General features: G+C 36.2%; 1 protein-coding gene and 1 long non-coding RNA gene across 4 annotated transcripts in view; one reads left to right on the plus strand and one right to left on the minus strand.

The window, feature by feature from the left end:
- The window catches only part of LOC111091683, a 31,335-nt gene extending 19,052 nt beyond the window's left edge, over nt 1-12,283 (minus strand). For both annotated transcript variants that reach the window (XR_005376475.1, XR_005376474.1), the window contains exon 1: nt 12,174-12,283. This is a non-coding gene — a long non-coding RNA (uncharacterized LOC111091683). The remainder of the gene's footprint in view (nt 1-12,173) is intronic.
- The window catches only part of GPC6 (glypican 6), a 1,082,045-nt gene that overhangs the window by 585,682 nt on the left and 474,731 nt on the right, over nt 1-21,632 (plus strand). The gene's annotated exons all lie outside the window — the stretch shown is intronic.

The raw sequence follows: 21,632 nt of genomic DNA on the forward strand, positions 1-21,632 counted from the left end.
CCCTCATGCCCAGTGTTACACTCAGTCTAATCAGGTTGTTGTTTTATTCCAGTCAGTGATAGGGTTTTGCAGGTTTTCGGCACAGTAGAGGAATACAGCAGATACATGAATAAACAGAGTTTGTTTAGAATCCTCTATGGCTTGTTTTGAAAGACTATTCTTACGAGAGAGTAATGACAGAGAAAGGAACTCCAAGGTGCATTTCATCTCCACTTAGCCTTACCTAGGTGACTTTGGGCCAGTCATGGATGTGATATTTCTCAGGATCAAAAAGCTAGTGTTTGGAGACTAGGGATTTGGAGACTATGGGATTTCAATCCATACTTGCCTCCCTTGGGGAGCCTCCTAACCTCCTCAGGTGCTCAGCCACCACTACCCTCATTTCCGCTTCCTTCTTTCCTCACATAGCCTCTGTTGTCTCCACTCTAACCCCAGGATGGGAAGAGTTTCTTTTTAGGTTGTTGTAAAGATGAAATGAGACTTTGTGTACTACGAACTTAGGGAAAAACTTGGTTCATGGACATATCTCAGTAACAGAAGGCTCTCATCCTTCTCCTCCATGGTATGGCTATTTTTACCAGGACATCTACCCCAGCTACAATGGCTAAGGACCACAACTGTTTTTCCAAGAGCAATCACTTTAGGTGATTGATATATTAATTAATTAATGACATTAATATATTTCTTAGGTAAATAAGCCAGAGGATACAAATTTGGCTAGTTTTTATTATAAAGTAGTATAATTGTTATTCTAGATATATATTCCTGAATAACAGCCTCTAAACTTACTGTTATGGGTTGAATTATGTCCTTTCCCCCCAAAATTCATACATTGAAATCCTTACCCCCTGTACCTCAAAGGGAGACTGCATTTGGAGATGTGGACTCTAAAGAGGTAAATAAGTTAAAATCTCTCCTTTTAAGAAAAGGAGATTAGAATTCTCTGTGTGTGAGAGAGAGAGAGAGAGAGAGAGAGAAGACCAATGTGAACACACAAGAAGAAGACAGCTATCAATAAGCCAAGGAGAGAGGCCTCAGAATGACCCAACTCTGCTGACACCTTGATCTTAGCCTTCTAGCCTCCAGAACTGGAAGAAAATACATTGCTGTTGTTCAGCAACCTAGTATGTGGTATTTTGTTATGGCAGCCCATGTTGAAATTAGTTTTAATAATTAGCAAGCTAATACACTTACTAACTTAAACCAACAACCATATCTGTTCTGCTCCTAAATCTGTATTTGAGCAGGGCTCACAGGAAAGCTATGTTTGTACTTCAGTCAATGCCATTCAGCAGGCACAGCTGGAAGAGATTTTGCTAGAATCATCTATGGCTCATTCACTCACATATCTAGTGGTCAATGCTGGCAGCTGGCTGGGACTTTGATTGCATCTGGTAGCTTCAGAACTGCATGTGGCTGGATTTCCTTACAACATGGGGCCAGTTACATGGTGAGGGTTCCAAGAGAGAAACAGATAGAGTCTCTGTTACATCTTCTTTCTTTCTTTCTTTTTAAGATTTATTTATTTATTTGAGAGAGAGATCTAGAATGGCAGGGGGAGGGGCAGAAGGGAAGAGAGAATCCCTTGCAGACTTCCGGAGGAGTGCAGAGCTGGACATGGCACATGGAGCTCGATCCCTCAAGCCCAAGATCATGACTTAAGCCAAATCAAGAGTCAGACACCCAACCAAATGAGCCACCCAAGTGCCCCATCACATTTTCTAGCTTAGCCTCGGAAGGCATGTAGTCTCACCTCTACCACATTTCATTGATCAGAAGTAAGTTATAATGGCCAGCTCAGTTCAAGGCCAGAGTTATCAATCCTCACTTTTTCATGGGAGTTATGTCATAGATTTTTCAGCTACATTTTAAAATTGCTGGAGTTGTGTAGTCAAAACATCTTAACGATAGACATATTAATTTCATCTTAATTATTAACACTGCTATATGTGTAAAAAATCTAAATACTTAAAGTTAGACTTTCATGGGTACTTTTTAATGGAGTGACTGTAGTGACTTCTAATGAATTATGTTGATATTTCTTATTTTTTATTTCTGCTATCCATTTCTTTCTAAGCCAAAGCAAGACAATTGCAATTCTTTATCATTACTTGGAGGTTGGGTTTTGTTTGGCATCACTAATGGTTTTGGCAGCCATCCACAATGTCTGACGGGGTGAAGACAGGATGGAGTGGGACACTCAAGACAGATATAACAGACAAGACAGGCTCTCGCATCACACAGTCTCTAAATCTGCATTCTTTCCTAATTCTGACTTTGTCACTTACTGGTTGTCTGACCTTTGGCAAGTCACTCAAATACCCAGAACTCCAGAAATTTCAACTCTGGGGTGGTTATGTCACTGTTTGGAAGGAGTGTCATAAAGTTTAAATAACATGTTGTCTGTAAAGTCCCTAGCTTTGAGCCCAACATGTTAATCATGCTCCCCTTCGCTCTTTAAGGTAATAAACACAGATCAATATAATCATAGATGTAGGTTATTAAACTGTAATGACTTCATAGAGGATGTTAATCAGTTGTCCTTAAAATAACCCGTTGGATCTGTACCCTTGGTCTTTGTGTGGCACCAGACTAAACATTGCCCTGGGAGTTCAGTATAACACTTCACTATGGAGTAAATTTTGATCTCAGACACATTCTACCAACCATTTCCACGGTTCTCATATATCAGGACAGATTGGAAGGCAGGTGTTACAACACATCTTCAGTGAGTTCCACGTATTACTCCAAGTATAATTTACAAGTTTATAACATGTCTCCTGAGTGGAAACCACTGATTTTACTTCAACTCATATTATTGTAAGCCACTATTATTGGTACAAGGAACCGAGATATCTTCTGTCTTTCTAAATGGGAACCTTTTTGAGTGAGGAAAAGCAGAAAAACAAAAATACAGTGGTGGAGAGCCAAATGTTAGATTTTTTTTTTTACCTGTATACTTGAAATTTTATCCTAAGTATATTAATGAAGATGATTTTTGCATTTCATTTACACTGCATTTATTTTTTTGATTAATGTGGTTCCTATTTTTCAGATAAGAAGCAAGAAAAGAAATAAATAAAGCAGATTTTCAGACTGATTGCTAATTTATATGAATTCATGTATTCAAATTTATGATCTTTGAATCAAATACAAGTGCTCAGTGCTATTTTTTCAAATCTCTGACATTATTTACATAAAAGCCTTTTTTGAAATATCAAAAGACATTATTAGTCATTGAGGAAATTTCAATAGTACCTTGATGTTTCCTGAAGATGTTTGGAAGGTATGTCAGAACAAAATGCCATTTGAAAGTTAAAACTTGCTAGTGAAAAATACAAGTAAGAATACTGAAATGGATTTTTCTGAGCTTTTACTAGGTTTCAAACTCGGATACAACAGTTAATCAAATGATATTTTTATGGGTAAAAATAGAGACTTACTAGTAAAGAACAGTTTGTTCCACATATTCTTATAAAGCAATGTATTGGCTTCCCATTGCTGCTGTAACAAATTACTGCAAAGGCTATAGTTTAAAGCAGCACAGATCTACTGTCTTACAATTCTGGAGGTCAAAATTCCCAAGTTACCCTCACTGGGTTACAACTGAGGTGTGGATAGTGCTGAATTCCATCTGGAAGCTGTAGAGGACAATCTCTTACCTTGCCTTGTCCAGCCTAGAGGACACCAGCATCTCTTGGTTGGTGGTGCCTTCCCCATCCTCAAACCTAGCACCATACATCTTCAAATCTCTGAATCTAACTTGCTGCCTCCCTCTTCCATCATTTAGGGATCCTTCTGATGACATTGGGCCAATTTAGATAATCCAGTACAATCCCTCCATCTCAAAATCCTTGATTCATTCACATCTACAAAATCTCTTATGCTGTGTAAAATAATTTATTAATAAGTTCCAGAAGTATGGGACCCGTTATTCTGCTACTACAAACAGCCATGTATGAGAAATGGCATACATGTTTACATAGATCGTCTTGTTATTTTAAATACTAATTTAAAAACTTAGGTAGTTAAATAAAAAATAATTCCTATACTTTTTAAATACACAAAAATCATGCAACCAAATTTTGGTATGTCATTTCCCCTGCAAATCTAGAAACATCACCATGTGCTAAAAATATCCACTTCTGAAAGCCCTGAAGGCTGGCAGGCATTCAATAAAGGTGCACATGTGGGGCACTAATACAACACAATTTAGAAAAAATATGCAACAAAAAAAAAAAAGAAAGAAAGAAAAAATATGCAAGCATTTACTAAACATTTGCACTGTTCTTTTTGGCCATTTTTTAGAGGATAGAGGAGTATTTTGTGTTAATTTGATATTTTTTTAAATCAATGAGGGAGTGACATCCACTTTTTTTGTGTATATTTTTTTATTGGAGTTTGATTTGTCAACATATAGTATAACACCTAGTGCTCATCCTGTCAAGAAAGGACACCCACTTTTGGAAAATGATCACTGAACCATTCACTGCTATTTGCCACAGGAGTTTCTATAAGAAAATTTAACATTGTCAACTTCTTTCTTTTTCCAGTTTCCAAAATATTGGTAATTAAAATTAACACTGTGATAATATTTTTTTCTGTTTAAAACTGTCATATTTTGCATATTTAAGGGGAGGGAGGGCTTGAAGAAAGTATGACTAAATTAGTATTATGTTCAGAGAGAGGATTTTTCTTGGACTAGAGAAGTGGCCTCTTGACTCTGATATTCTGCTCTCATTTCCTACATAATAGAACAGTGCTTTCCAACTGGGGCAATTTTGCTCCCCACCCCCACTGGGGAGACACTTGGCAATGTTTGGAGGCATGTCATATGGGTAAAGGCCAGGAGTGCTACTAAACATCATACAGTACACAGGATAGGTCCCTGCTACAAAAAAAAAAAAAAAAAAAAAAAAAAAAAAAAGATCTGGTCCAACCTGTCAGAAATGCTACGATCGAGAGATCCTGATGTAAAATGATCTGGAAGTTAAGATGGAAGACTCTTTGTCAATGTTTCATTAATGTAACAAATACAAGTATATGTAAAGGAGAATCCTCATGTACAAGCAAGGTTGTCAAATCTCAGATTTCCCTCTCTCTCCAAACCAGTTCCTATCCCAGTCATCCCTAATTCAGGTAAGGCACCACCATCCACAATCAATCAACCAGTAATTCTTGATAGTTCTCCTTCAGTATCTATCCTCAATGTGACCACATCTGATTGTCATATCTTGCCTCGACTCTGTGCAGCCTCCTAACTGTGTCCTTTCTTGCTCTTGACAATGAATTATTCAGCAGCTAGATTTTAAATTTGGTATCAGATCATGTTCATCCATCCAGTGGCTTCTCATCATGAATAGAAGGAAATCTACACTTCTTACCAGGGCACACCAATCCCTACCTACCCATCTAACTCTCTAACCTCACCCCAGTGATTCTGTATTTTCAGTCTGGCTAGCCTCCTCCTGGTCACTTGGACATACAGACTTGTCCCCAACACAGCTTTGCACTTGCTACTCTTCCCACCTGGAATGATTCACCCACCTCCTCCTTTAGATCCCCTCTGCCTGGCACTTCTAGATTTTCTCTGCTCAGAGACACCCTCTGATGTAATCTTCTCCCATCATATCCTACAGTTTTATTTTCTCCTTAGGACTTGTCATTACCTAAAATCATCATATTTAATTTTGTTCTTATCCTGATATATTACTTCCCTCCCTTCTTGCCCAAGTTCAAGAGGGCAGAGATTTGGTCTCTGTTGTTCCCATTGTGTCTGTAGTATGTAATTATAGACTAGTCTATATTACATTTTCAAAAGAATGAGACTGAATAAATGAGTTAATCAACAAGTTGATTTAATTATTAGTTTTAAGGGTTTTGTCCCCATGTTGAGTATTCAAGAACATGTCAGAATGAAGTATAGATTTCAAATTTGTTGTGATCCTTTCAAGTACCTGGATATATTTTGTATACTGGCCTTCAGTTTCCATTTTATGACTCAATTATTCTGCAAAAACATCCTCATTTGTTATCTCCTGTTTTTTCTCTTTCACATCTAATCTGAGCTTTGTTTTGTTCCCTAACTAAACCTCCTTTTAGATGATTCTTCTTAAATGAATCTCAGCAGAAGTTTTCACTTAGCTGTTGAGACTTGATTTGATCATGAGAGCAACCACATTTTTTTTTTTGGAAGAACCTTATATTGTCTCAGTTATAAATGAAGGACTTCGTGGGACTAATTCACATAATTCACAGTTGTATAAAATTACAATCAGTAGATTCTACCAACCTGGTTCTTTTCATGACTGTTTATCTGGTGCGCTGAGCAAAGAGTGTGTGTCTGTCTTGCCCAATGTGTGTTTTTGTTCCGAGAGCAGTGCATGTGTGGTCTTTCAGTAAATATGTGTAGCACGAATGAGATAATATAGAAAGAGCAGTTAGCATAGTATGTGACACCCTGGCAGGTGCCCAATAAATGATTCATATGGCATGGGAGACATATTCAAGCTAATCATCTGCCTCCCGCTGGTAATGAGGCCATTTGGGGAACCCACCAAAGACACAATTGTGGAGAAATAGACAAGCTACAAGGAACAGAGGACCAGCTCCTTCCCCTGAGAGGGACTCAATGGAAGCACTGAATGGCTCTTGTGAGGAAGGCGGATGTCAAAATTAATAACATCTTTCTAGCAAGCCTCAGGCATTTAATTAAAATTAATTTAATACCAAAGCTAGTTGCAGTATCAAGGTGCCAGAGGAAAGGGTTGACCAGTAGTGAAACCTATCCAGTAATAAGCTTCAGCATGGAAGTACCACTGGAAGGGACCCAGGGAGCCAAACAAACAGCTTGAGCAAGTGGAATTAAGAATTACGATAGAGGGGCACCTTGGGTGGCTCAATGGTTGAGCATCTGCCTTGGACTCAGGGCATGATCCTGGGGCTCTGGGATCAAGTCCTACATCAGGCTCCCTGCAGGGAGCTTGCTTCTCTCTCTGCCTATGTCTCCACCTTTCTCTCTGTGTTTCTTATGAATAAATAAATTTTAAAAATCTTTAAAAAAGGAATTACTGTAGGAATAGGTGTGATGTTTGTAAGTTTGTCTTTAAAAAGTACTCATTTGCACCCTTTTGTGCAAAGCTTACAACTAAGGAGCAAATGATTAGTGATTTATCGTATATAGTATAACATATATTAATTTTTAGGAAAGCCATGTTTTTGCAGAAAAAATTACTATAAACTTGATATCAGCACCTGGGAAAAAGCCTCCCTTTTGTCATAAGCAACTCTAATCAAGTAATTCTAACTGGCTTATATTAAATAATAAAGCTAAAGAAAGTAGCATTTGAAGTTAGCTCTCTTGTAACAAGTGTCATTGTGCCGTGACATTTCTTTGGGTGAAGGACACACAGTCTAGCTCTTAGAGGATACTCAATAAATGTTCTTTGTTGCCTAAAAATGAGAGGTTCGGGACAGATTAATACTTAATTCTCTTAACTTCTTTCCTATCTAAAGATTTCTTTATAATATCCTTCCATTGCTTTTGGAATCTGACAGTTGCTCCAAGTTCATTGCCAAATAATTATTTTAGTTCAATCAACGCATTTCCCATTCCTGCCTTAAAAGCAACCCTTTGCTCCCTTTTAGAATCATCTAAGAAGAATATGACTTTATTCTCTTCTCTTCTTTCTTCTCTTCTCTCTTCTTTTTCCTTTTCCTTTCTTTTCTTTTTTGTTTAGACATTGTTTCAGTCAAAATCAGCAAACTCTTTGCTCTCATGCCAATGCCAAATAAAGGACCATTATTTAATATTGGACATCTTTTTATATGATCATCTTCTCTGGTTGTATTGCCCAGATGCATAAACCTTCAGAATTCAAATCACACATATCTGAACTCTAAAGATACTTCCAGTGGAGTCTAAGCTATTGTTAGATTTGGATGTTGCCATACACCTTATATTCAGGGTGAGGGTAACATTGTCCCATCCTCATCCTCGGCATAACAAAATGTCAGGAATGTTTATATCTTCCTGAAAGAACTATAGCTAATGTTGCATTACATCAATTAGCTTCCATAGGCATTGAAAATATATAAACTGAGTAAAACATCTGTGAATTGAATATATTATTGGCATTTAATTTTAAGTTAAAATTATTGATTGATATACATTTAATGACAAATATAAAAATAACGTATTATACCAGTAAATATAGAGAGTGCCTATTTTATGACTAACCATTACGATAAGATCTGGTGAACTCTGTACTAAGAGAACTTTCATAAGCTGAAGTGCCAAGAAAGAGACCCCTATGCTAGAATATAAGTCATGACCCACAGGTATTTGAGGAGTATCTTTTACAAATCCACCACAAAAGTATTTTTAGACATTTTGCAATAAATTTTTATAAGAAAATTGAATAACATACACACAATGAAAGATAATCTTACTTGATTTTTAAGTGTATTTGACTTTCAAATTCCTATTTCAAAGGAGCTGTGAGGTTTACATCAGAGATAATATTATTTTTTAACTTCACAAATTAGTATATGATAGACTCATAAATCCCTGAAATCTGTATTAAGGATTATAATTTTTTACTTCTATTCCACTATATGCTTCCTTAATTAAGTTTGTCTTTAATGGTCAGTAGCAATAAGCATAAAGATAAAGATCTATTTTAGCCAATTACTTGGAGTTTTCCATTTATTTCTTAGAATAGCTGTAAATTTAGGGTTTATAATAGTGAAAGGAGAGACTTTCTTTTTCCTTTTCTTCCTTTGCTTTCCTTTTTTTTTTTTTTTCCTATGATAGAATTCTGGTAGTTGATTGCTTTGGTGGAGACAGAATAGCACAGGGTGGAAATGCTCATAAATGAACTAGGATGACTTGAGGAACTGTGGTAGCATTAATAAATAGAAGAGTCAGAAGGTGGAGCTGGAGTCAGAAGGAACATTGTAAATATCTGAGAAGCAGTAAGTTTTCAAGTTATGCACAAGGCAGATGGGAATGCGGGAGTTTATCTTTGGAAGAATGTGGATGCTGAAAATGAATGATTTGATATTCGTCTAAAAAAAGTGATTTTGAGAGCTTTGGATTGAATGAGTTTGCAGAGAGAATGAGAAGAGAGAAAAGAAGAGGGGCAGGGATGGAGTCTTAGGGAAAAATACACTTAAAATAGGGAGACTTAGGATAATAAGAATAGTGGTCAAAGAAGGGAAAGAAGACATAGGAAAGCTGGTCCAGAGCAGACAAGAAACAAGATTCCTAAAAGTCAGAACCAGATGAAGAATCAAAATGAAGCCAGAAAGATGAGAAATACATGAACCTTTCAAACATGAGAAGGAAGGAATTTTAAGAAGGAAGAGGAAGGAGATCAACAGTATCAAACCCCAAAGCTATCTAGCCACAAATTATTGACTTGTTAATTCTGAGTGTAGCAAGCCCACCATCATTCAAGGCTATTTTGCTGCCCTTTGCTTATCAGCCACAACCTTGGGAATCCTGGAACAAACTTGCATTTAACCCTGGTGATGATACACGTTCATTTTCCCTAATTTGAAGGTCCAAATGGAATGTGAGTGAAGGCGGTACATGATGTGCTGGTGAGTAAGATCTGCTCTGATAGTCCCCATTTCTCAATGGACTTTTGTTTCTCTGGGTTATTAAGCTATTGTCAGGATGTAATTATTTATTTGGAATGATGGTTGTTTATAATGGACAAAATATTTTATGGCTAAATAAAAATGTCTTTGTCTCATATATGCAGTATAGATATGTCAGTAACAAAGCATCTAGATTACATTGGAAAGTAATGGCCAAAATTTAAATGGTGCAAAATAACTTAGGGCTCAAATTCTAAGGTAGATTTAAAGATGGTGGCCTGAAAAGTTCTGTTCTGTCAAACTCAACTCAATGTTGGGCTAAATGGGCATGCAGACCAGTTCTTTCTGGCCACCTAGAGTGAATGTCATAAACCTCATACATGAGGCAGACTTGGACAGGCTCACTAGAAACAGCACCTCATTTTAGAGCTTTTATTTCTGATCATATACCTCCAAGTGTACAAACTCCTGTGAAATATCCCTTCTATCTACAGCTCATCTCTTACTAGGAGATTTTCTTTCCAATGCTTTTAATTCCCCATGTTTTCTTTTCCCTCCTACTTCCTTAAAGAAAATCCAAATCCCAGGAGAATTCCCTAAGATTCCCAATTTTACAACAACCTCATTTATTATCTTCCTCCTCTTCTGTCCAACCTGCATTTCTCAGTTTCCAAACTAGACAATTTATGGTATTATAGCAAAGTAATGCATGATTATAGTACAGTTATGGGGAAAGTATGGCAAAGAAACCAAGTACCTGGAGATAAATGGATGTCTAGAAGGAGACTGGCTGGATCAAAGGGTATGCAAGTTTTTACAGCTTTTATGTTGCCAAATTGCCCTGCAGAATGACTCTATCAATTTACACTCTGCCAGCATGGTTAATGGGCTGTAATGTAATTGTCTGTTTATCTATCTGTTATCCTCATTAGGCCACATAGGTTCTTCAAGGACTTTCTAATCTCTCAATTCCCAGCATGTAGCATTCAGCCTGGTACAAACTATGTACTCATTAACCCACTTCCCTTTCCTACCTCTAAAATCTTTGAGGCTCCCAAACAAGTGGGCCAATTGATATCATAGAGTATATGATATAAGATAAGGCATAGTGGGTAGCAAGACGTTCCAGAAATTTCCCCCAAACACAACAGTATCACAAGCTCCTGTATAAAGTTTACCATCTATGTTTTAAGTCAAACATGCATAATGCAGTCTTCATTAATAGGTAGCTTAGATAACCCCATCTGCTTGACTGGAATTAACACTGAACACTGAGGTTGCAGTAATGTAGAGGTGTATGTGTATGGAAATTTTAAGTAAACATCTTTCAAAATTCAACTATATTAGTAAATGAAATTGCAGTAACTTCCTGCAGGGTGAAAATTTTGAAAGCATGTTACTATGGTGATTATTTTTAAATGTCATGATTATAGTTTAAGATTATAGATTTCTTTCTGGGACCAAAAAAAGGTCTCAATAGTCCTTAAGGAATGTGCTTACTTCCATGTGAAATCTTTAGTGAAATTAAAAATCAGCACTATGATGCTTTTGTTTGAAAAACAAAAGCTTATAAAGATCCAAGATTATTTACCTAACACATAACTGGAATGATTATCATCTATACTCTGATAAAATACATATATTGTTACAAAGCATACAAATATTTAATGAGATGTGAGCAACAATCGAGAAAAATACATTTAACATATTCAAGAATAGGAGTTGGACCTATAAAGAAATAGGTTAATATACATAAGGCAGTTGCCACAATAGAGATTAAAAATTAAATTCTGTGGAGGAAAAAAGAAGGAAACAGCTCACTGTAGAGCTATTTCTATGTGTCAAGGTCCAGTTGAGATAATTCCATTTCAAAAGCTTTTTTCTGATGATCCCAACTGGGATAAGGCTCTTAGTTACCAGAGTAATTTAGCTGCACCTCTTCTTACAAGACAGACATTTATTGAGCATCTACTATGTGCCAAGAGACACATGACCGAGTGACATGCCAAGTGATGTGATATAAGCATGGACAAATGTTTCAGGCTGACAAAGAACTTTAGTGCCTTTTGTTACAGATTTTGTATTTAACAATTCAATTCAAGTTCAGTCCATGCTTTACAACTGTTTATATATATTTTATATGTCTATAAATAATCGTGAAAATCTTGATTCTTATTTGTTACAGTGCTTATTAATAAATATCTGTTGAATGAATTAATGGTCGATAATAAATTTATGTATTTAATCATTCATACCCATATTTTCATTTACAAAACAAGAGACATAAGCCACAAGCATGTAACATTCAAAAATATTTGGCAAAACCATAGTTGGGGCAATATTAGGAGAGGAAAAAATGGTTAGGAAGGTTAAAATGATTAAGAAGGATGGCTAAGAAAAAAATAATTTTGTTAATAATATGACTTTGAACAAGAATGTAGACCCAAACTGTGTCTGTGTTGTATATTCTCTATTTTTCATTACTGGTGAGTTCTACGTAGTAAGAAAAATGATTTTGTTATTAGGAGTATTTTTCATGTAGGCATACCTACCCAACTAAGCCATACCTTAGACATATAAGCTTCCTCATTGGTAAAATTTATCAAGTCATTAATTCATGTATGATGTACTCTAAGTTGATATCTCTAATACCACTTTTTTTATGTTGGCAGTGGAATTGTAGAATTGGAATTTTTTTATGTCGGCATTGGAATTGTGTATGACAATTGGGATTGTCATACCAAAGGAATTTTCAAAAAAGTAAGATAATAGCAAATGTAAGTCACCGTAATATTATTATAAGGACATAATAAAGTACTTAATTGAACCAGTTGAGAAAAAGGTGACAGTAAAATTAAGAAAAAAAAAATGTAACCCACCTGTGTGTGTCAAGGGATGATGATTTTTGCCAGTGATGCAGCTGGTGTATACATTCATCATCCACTTAGAGTTTAGTCACAGGAAAATACAGATAAACCATTGCTTTTTTTTTTTTTATGAGAACATGTAGAAACCTTCTGCACAGTTACTTTAATTGGAATATTATTGAAATAGCTATCAGTGCATTGTCACAGAATGAATAAAATATTGAATTTAACTAGCCTGGGATGCCTGGATGGCTCAGCGATTGAGTCTGCCTTTGACTCAGGGCATGATCCTGGGTCTGGGGATCGAGTCCCACATCGGGCTCACTGCATGGAGCCTGCTTCTCTCTCTCTGCCTGTGTCTCTGCCTCTCTCTCCTCTCATGAGTAAATAAATAAATCTTAAAAAAAAATGACTAGCCAAAATTTGGGTGTTTTAAATAGGCAAAAGTGTTGCCAACGGTTAGCATTAACACATTTTACTCTAACAGTTGCCCTGGCTTTTAGAATGTGCTCCTGTTTTGGACTTTAGAGTGTGTGGATAGAATAATTGGAAGATCTACTGGAATGGCCATAATCCTGTTGTGGAAAAGGAAAAAACCCAAGCTTGAATACCAAGGAATTTGAAAGAGCATGCAAAAGCCAAAATGGTTTGCATGAGATTGCCTAAATATGGTTATTGCTAGGGAGAACGTGCCAAGTAGCTTTTTCCAGGGGGAATCCTGGCTGTTTCACACCCTGTTAACTTTTGCAACATGAAAGCCTTTTGGGAAGTAGGAGGCTGAAGGTGGAAAACTTTTCTTCTGACCTTGAAATGTTTTGGCTATAGTGATGCATCATATAAACTCTGAATGTTTCTCTCTTGTTCTGAGTGATGGCTCATGGAACTGGGGTGAAGTAGACAACCTATTAAAATTGAAATTGAAGTCTCCTTCATTGCATGGTTCTATGCAATTTCCAGCTTTAACATTGATTGACAGGCATGGGATGACTTTTGTAGATTAGTTTGATATTCATGTATTGCCATTTTGAGCTTCTCTCAGCATTGATTTTTGTTTTGTTCCTTTCCCTATTTTTATCCCAGTACTATTTCACCAATAAAATTTGATCAGATGTTGGAAATTTGCTCCTTAAACTTCAATTCTAGTCAGACCAATAGGCAACCCTAGAAGACAGAAATAATATGATTAATTTTAAATTATATTTGGTTTTATTATATGTGGAATACATGTTTTTTATAATAAATTTATTTTTTATTGGTGTTCAATTTACCAACATACAGAATAACACCCAGTGCTCATCCCGTCAAGTGCCCCCCTCAGTGCCCGTCACCCATTCACCCCCACCCCCCGCCCTCCTCCCCTTCTACCACCCCTAGTTCATTTCCCAGAGTTAGGAGACTTTATGTTCTGTCTCCCTTTCTGATATTTCCCACACATTTCTTCTCCCTTCCCTTATATTCCCTTTCACTATTATTTATATTCCCCAAATGAATGAGAACATATAATGTTTGTCCTTCTCCGATTGACTTACTTCACTCAGCATAATACCCTCCAGTTCCATCCACGTTGAAGCAAATGGTGGGTATTTGTTGTTTCTAATGGCTGAGTAATATTCCATTGTAACACATGTTTTAACCAGCTTTAACTGTATTAAAAAAATTTGAACCACTGAATCACATTTAAATTAATTACCTATGTAATTGTGTGCATATTGGCATGTTACATAGTTCCCCTCTCACTTCAATTCAAGAAAAACAAGAATGCATGTTTCCAAAGAGGAAGAGTCCAAATGTAAGTAAATATATGTATCCTTAAACACTGGTTATCTATTTAGAAATCAGATGCCACAAATAACATGTTCTAAAATTATGCAATCATATTTTTAAACACAGTCAACACAAGTGATGCCATGCATAACCTGAAGATTATTTGCCGTCAAATACACTCATTTAAATCACTAAATATAATTGTGTTTTTATTTTTTAAGGTAATAATTTTTTAAGGTGAAAACACCAAAGCAAATGATAAATATAATAAATGTAATTGAACTTGAATAAATACAGTTAAGAGTGATCAACATAACAGTTAGTAGGTTTATGGCCAGCCCCAGTGGCTCAGCAGTTTAGCACGGCCTTCAGCCTGGGGTGTGATCCTGGAGACCCAGCATCGAGTCCTGCGTCAGGCTCCCTGCATGGAGCCTGCTTCTCCCTCTGCCTGTGTCTCTGCCTCTCTCTCTCTGTGTGCCTCTCATGAATAAATAAATAAGATCTTTAAAAAAATAAACAGTAGGTTTGCGTTTATGTATGTATCTCAAAAAATATTAACACTTTTGAATCAAATTCTTATGAATAAATTAATAGGAAACTAGAGAGTTGGAGAAGGAAAGTTGATGAACATAGAGATTGCACCCACTGGAATTTTTCATGACTGAATTTGAGATGATTCTATCTTTACAAAAAAAAGGAGATTTTATTTATTTGTTTATTTGAGACAGAGACTGAGAAGGAGAGGCAGAGACATAGGCAGAGGAAGAAGCAGGCTCCATGCAGGAAGCCCGATGTGGGACTTGATCCTGGCACTCCGGAATCACTCCCTGAGCCAAAGGCAGACGCTCAACTGCTGAGCCACCCAGGCGTCCCAGAGATAATTCTATCTTAATGTGCTATATAGGATCTGCATTCGAAAATTTCACTGACACTGATACTTCCTAACAGTGAAGAAAGCTATATTGACCTTAGGAGTAAACGTAATTTAGGAGAAATCATAGCAACACTTCAGTAATTGTTTTGTTTTGTTTTGTTTTGTTTTGTTTTGTTTTGTTTTTTAAAGAGCCTCTGTGGGAAATTGGATTGGTGAACCCATGATATGATTTCTGAATCTGTAGTTGCAAAACGGATACAGTCTCATTGAATTTATGAAAGATGGGGCCCCCAAGCCAGACATAATTTTAGACTTAATAATCAGTTTAGGTTCCTTACAATGTAGAACTGAGAAAAATCCCAATTGATTTTAAAGGGAGCAGAATTTTCTGTCTAAAACTAATAATGCAATTGGCCCTTTAGTGAACAGAACTGAATCAGAATCCAATGCTCACTGGCAACTCTCATAATGGTAGAAAGTCTGACAGACCTATTGTCCCTGACCTGGCATTCAGCTGTTATATGGCTTTGGGCACGTAACCCTGTAAGCGTCAGTGTTCTCTTCTGTGAAATGGGGATGAACTATCGTACTACTAAGATGAGCACCAGGACATCCTGATGGTGAGTTGAGGCTCATGGTCAACAGTGCATCCCAATTCGTGTGACCTGTTTAAAGCAATTGACACCAAAACAAAAGCAAAGATACCTTAAAATATATCTTGTGAGTCAATTGTACAAAGTCCTTTTCGGTTTTATGTTTCTTTGGTTTTGGTTATTTTAGTACTTACTACAATGGCACAGACTAGAGAGGTCAACAGAGATGGTACATGATTTTTGATCAGTTGTTTCCAAGCTGAGGGCACTTTGCCTGGTCAACTTCTCATCATTTACAAAGTAAAAGATATTAACAGCCTGTTTTATGCATCTCAAGGATATCATAGAAGTACAAAAAAATAAACATCTCAGATATAGCAGTCATCTGTATTTTCAAATTTAGCAGGTTATTTTCTAAGACCTCTGAATATACCGTTAGCTATGAAGGCTTCAGCAGTTTTTTCAGATACTATGCCTAGTGGTGTGTCTTTTAGGCTTCAAGAGACTTCCTCTTGGAGAAGGTTACTTTGTGACAGGGAGGTTAAAAACAATGTCAATTCCTACAATGTACAGAAGACAGATTAGACTTGGAAAACACTGTGCAATTATCTGGTCATGTGGCTAGAATGTGTAGGCTGATAACTAATTAGAGTACCCTGCCATCTGAACACCCAGAAGTCTCCCCTGGGCCTCCTCTGAGGTACAAGATATTCTTCTATCAGATGCTTTTGGTCACAAGTTTCTTCTTGAAGTTGACAGGAACATAAAAACTACACAACATTAAATTTTTCATGAGAGAAATACTTATATTTTCAGAACACATAGCCCCTAATTAGAGTAAATTACTCCTGATGGAATAAGCATTCTGCAATAGCAGGAAAGAAACCAAATTTAATTTCCCAGTGCCATAGGGAGGTCTTGACTATTCAAAAACTGTCTCTAAATCTTGGGAACTATGCTTTCAAGGGCTAAGCTAATAGAACAGAGCAGGAAATAAGCCTGATTAGCATTTTGTAAGTAATTTTGAGCACAAAAGATATATTTACAATAATAGCCAAGACTTATCATCTACAATTGAACTCAACACTGGCAAAAAAGGAAAAAGTAAATTGAATCCATTAAAATGACATCAAATAAATTATGATATTCATTTTCTTGTGCACTGCTTGTCACTTCTTAATTTTAAAAAAGCGGTTGGCTATCTCAAGATCCTAATAAGGGGAGTGGGTTAGCATCGATTTGGATGGCTCATGAAACATTTGTATATACATTATTCGCTTCTTCTTGATTCATAACACAGCTTTCTCACTTTAATACAGCTTGTCAATTGCTCCTGTCTATAATAAGGAGGCCTTGAGGGGTGTATTGTTGTTGTTGTTGTTGTTTTCTAAACAATTTAAAAATATAGCCCCTGGCTTTTTTTCTAAGGAATTATTTTCCATCCTTCCACTTGGCAGAGGATAATCGAAGCAATTTTTGTGGTTAGAAACACATTGATAGTGCTCAGTTAATGTAAATCTAATAACCATATTACTCACCAGGTTTGGAAAGGAAACGAGATTTTTATGGGGCTATGATTATAATCAAGGGAACAAATAATGCTTTTTAACAGAATTTTAATATAGGCTCCCCCCCTGCCCCGTTTACAACATGTGCTGGATATCTCTAAGTTTTCTCTGTCTTGGGTATTTGTGGTACTTTAAAATCAAGACAACTTTGTAGGAGAGAAGAAAACCTTCATTTTCTGTTGAGCACTTGTTCTCATCTTAAACCTGCAGAAGCAATGAAAAGTGAGAGGTCTCCTCATTTCCCAGACCTACAGGGACATATTTGCCACTTGCAGTCTCCTTTTCTGTGTCTTTGAGGTGTCTGTGATGGCCGCATGGAGTCACTCTCTAAAGAGTAATCTGTGCCTCTTGCCAATATCTAAGAGTGATCTACAATGGTTTACTTCTATCAATAAGCCACTCATTCTGCTGTTCTGATAAAGCCAGTAATTCAGCAAAGTCTGTAGATATGGCCATACCATCCTGTAGAAACATGAAATTAAAAAAGAATCTTACACAGAAAAAAAAATTTTGATGGCTTTGGCAGAGACACTAAAGCATGTGGAAATTGAGATGATTACAGGAAAAGCAGTTATCACTTCAGTGACCGAAGTGCTTTCACATATGTTGGCTGTCTGTCTTACAGAACCAGGCATCTATGACTCCACAGGCCATGTCCCAAATATTTGTTGCAGTTCCTGATGGTTTCCATGCCAACAGTAGATTATTGTATTCCACTGGAACTAATCTCTTCCTTTTCCAAACTCCCAGGATGCTTTATTCATATCTCTTGTATGGTACTTACTCTGTAGGTTACATTACAGTTATTTGTGTCTTATCTACTCTATTACAGACTATTCGGATAAGGAACTGGCTCATGGCTTTGTATACCTTTAGTGAATTATTTACTGTGCAGGATCAAAAGTATCTGTTGATGGATCCGTGACTGAGTTTGCAGGTCCAGTTTTGATTCAAAGACAGATACGTATAGATTATTATATTAGTTAAGAGAGCTTAAAAGAAAACACTTTTGTTTTTGCCTAAAAGACTACTAAGTGGGATGATTCTAAGGTGAAAATGTAGAATGTGGGCCAAATTTTTTTTTTAACTTTTGTTCTATAAGCTTATCTGTGTATATGGTCTCTATGCGTGATGCCCATCAGTAATTCATACCAGAGTACTTTCATAGGTAGCACATTACAAGTGGGTTTGTAGCTTCCAGCTATTAATTTTACTTAAATTTGCTTATAAAAAGTCATATTTTTGTGGAGACAAAATTTCCTTATTCTTTTCCTCTGCTACATAATCCCCATACTTTCTGGAATTTTCTTTCTCTAGCACTAATAAGAGAGACTCGGTTACTTGATCACTAAATGTTGTGTTTTTGTTTTTGTGTTACAATAGTTTATTCATTTAATTGGAAAAATTTCAAAATAATGTAGAAATCTAAAAGTGTTAGTGAGGCATGTGTTCCTTGTTAGGTAAATTTACCTCACTAGATTCTTTCATGTGAGTGACACATGTTAAAAAATGCAAAACAGTGAAAAAGACTAACAAACATACGGACATAGTAGAAATACAAAGGGATAGGAAAAAGAATGAAAAATTCTAAAAATTAAAACCTAAAAGTAAAATTAATAATCAAAAACACACATTCTCAAGTGGCTATTAATGATCATACTACACTTTCAATTGATCTGCCTAAACTTTGATGTTCATAGTGCACCCTGCCAGTGTATTTTATTATTTAAAAAGTACTTAAAATAGTAATAAAAAAAAAAAAGCAAACATGCTGATGTCATGGAGAGTGTTTTATCCTGTAAGTCAACTGCTAACAAGTTATTTTTCCCTTTTTTTTTTTTTTTGAGTTTACATGAGATTTTTTGCTTTTTATCCTTTATATCTACTAATATCAGAATCTCAGGAGAAGTTACCTTTAAATTTGCAGCTGCACCTCAACCATGCAATTCGCTGATTCTCCTTCATAGCCCTTTATCCCTGAGAGAAAGATTTGCTAAACCAAGTCTCCCCCATGCAGAAATACAGCTCTGGTCACCAGCTGTTCAAGGCAATGAATTAGAACAGGTGGAGGACTCCAGAAATTTCATCTCTACACAATTTACTTAAAATTAGTTGTTTCTTAAAAACGTGTACACCTTCTCCATCCATCATTTATGTACATGCTAAACTAGCCCCATATTTTGAAAAAGCACATCTATAAATCCCACTAATATTTAGCCTGAAGTGAACATGCGTGTGAGAGGCCCCAACACAAACATTCCAAAAAAGAGTGGCAGTTGCCTGCCTGATGGGTAGTCAGAATGATAGCACTTTGAAAATCAGAGATATATATATACCTAACTAACCTTTTGTGCATTTTCTAAATATTATTTCATGAATATATATGGTTTTAATAATCAGGGAAAGACTAAATATTTTGTTATTATGGACCTGAAATTAAACATGGTTCATAGGTGATTTTTCTAATTCTCTTAACACTTATCTCTTTGTTTAAAAATTCATTTTGCCCTTCAGTTGCACAAATAATGAATTTGCCATAAAAAATAAAAGAAACTAAACACAATCAGCATTTTTGACATAACAACGTTTTATATTTAAAATGCACATGCTGTATGATAATACAATATTCGTATAGATATCAAGAGACAGAAAAGATTTCATATAACTCATTCTTCTGTAACCTTTCTTCACTCAACAACATATCATTAACCTCTGTGCATTTTCATAAATCAAAATTTAATTTGAATAGTGGCTCTGAAAATCTATATAGTATTTCACTAAAGAGATATGCATTCATAAGCTACTCACCCTTTTCCCTATGAACTGGTTAGTAAGGCTGTTTTCTATTTGCTATTGTCTTAAACAGCACTCTGGATAATCATCATTGCACAAACATATTTGAATGTATTTATAATCATTTGTTTAGGACAAAGTCTTAAATTTAAATTTATAAATGTAAAATGTCAAAAGTATATACTCTTCTAAAGTGTTTAATGCGTATTGTCATGCTGCTATCGGCAGTGCATAAGAAATAACCAACATTTGCCAATGCTGATGATTACAGTTCCTTTGATGTTTGCCAGTCTGTCAAAAAAAAAAAATTTGTTTTGCTTTTTCAAAAAAAAAAAAAATGATCAGTGATGTAGAAATATCTAAAGTAACCTATTTGTGCTTCGTTTGGTTGTATTAGAAATTTAGGATCAACGTATTGGCTCTACTATTGCATGCAGTTTGCCCACAACTGAAACTACGGTCTTTTTCTAGCCCCTATAAAATCAGGTCTTTTACGTATTTTATTTGTGCAATGATTAGTTGAACATGAGTATAACTGTTAGCTTATTTTTATTCTGAAATTTTTTCACCAAAAATATTTTTCTCAGTCATTTAATTACTTTGAAGTACTTCAGCACATTAGAAATTCTTGTTTATTCATCAGATGCATTCCGTCCCATGTACTGTACAAATTTGGTGAGCATTCTTTACATTTGATAGAAAGACAATAGGGACATTTCAAGAACTGAGTTCTCTCCCTAATTCCTGATGCAGTAGACAAGGCTGTCTTCTTGTGTGGCAGTCAGGTTGTCCCCATCAGCTGTGAGTCCATCTAACATCACTGTTAGTCAGCTGACATTTCTTCTACTCATCCACAAGAATTTCATGATGCATGTTGTCAAAGGCTATGTGGAAATCAGCGTCTGGTAGAAAAAGGATAGGTCAAAAAGTCAAAGATCTGGGCTTTCTTTTTACTCCCTCTCTTCACTGACTGGTTATTTTCCTTTTGTTGCCATCTCTAAAATATAGGGCTTGCCCTAAATTAGTTTTTCCATCATATTTCAATTTTAGCAGCAGAGCACCTCACCTTTTTTTTTTTTCCAAAACCCAAGATACAACCCTCCTGTAGAAGCAGCTTCCAATAGCCATTTTCCTAAAGATTTTATTTATTTATTCATGAGAGACAGAGACAGAGACATAGGCAGAGGGAGAAGCAGGCTCTATGGGGAGCCTGATGCAGGATTCAATCCCAGGACCCCAGGATCACCACCCGAGCCAAAGGCAGATGCTCAAGCACTGAGCCATCCAGGAATCTCTCAACTGCCATTTTCTGAGTCCTTCTACCTTTTCCTCCATCCAGGACAACTGTCCATGTGCAGCCCACATAAATCCTGGATGCTTTAGACAGGAAGACAAACCCAGTGATGGCATGTATTTCGTGCCTTTGACAGAAAGGCAAACACCACAAACACCCTCTGTTCACTCTAATGATACCACTCTTCAATAATAAATTGAATGACTATTTCGTGGCTTCTTCTGGACAACTAAGTGTCTGCTGCATATGTTTTCCCCAGATTTCTGGACTTGG

The sequence above is a fragment of the Canis lupus genome, chromosome 22 (genome assembly GCF_011100685.1).
Source record: "Canis lupus familiaris isolate Mischka breed German Shepherd chromosome 22, alternate assembly UU_Cfam_GSD_1.0, whole genome shotgun sequence".
Taxonomy (NCBI): domain Eukaryota; kingdom Metazoa; phylum Chordata; class Mammalia; order Carnivora; family Canidae; genus Canis; species Canis lupus.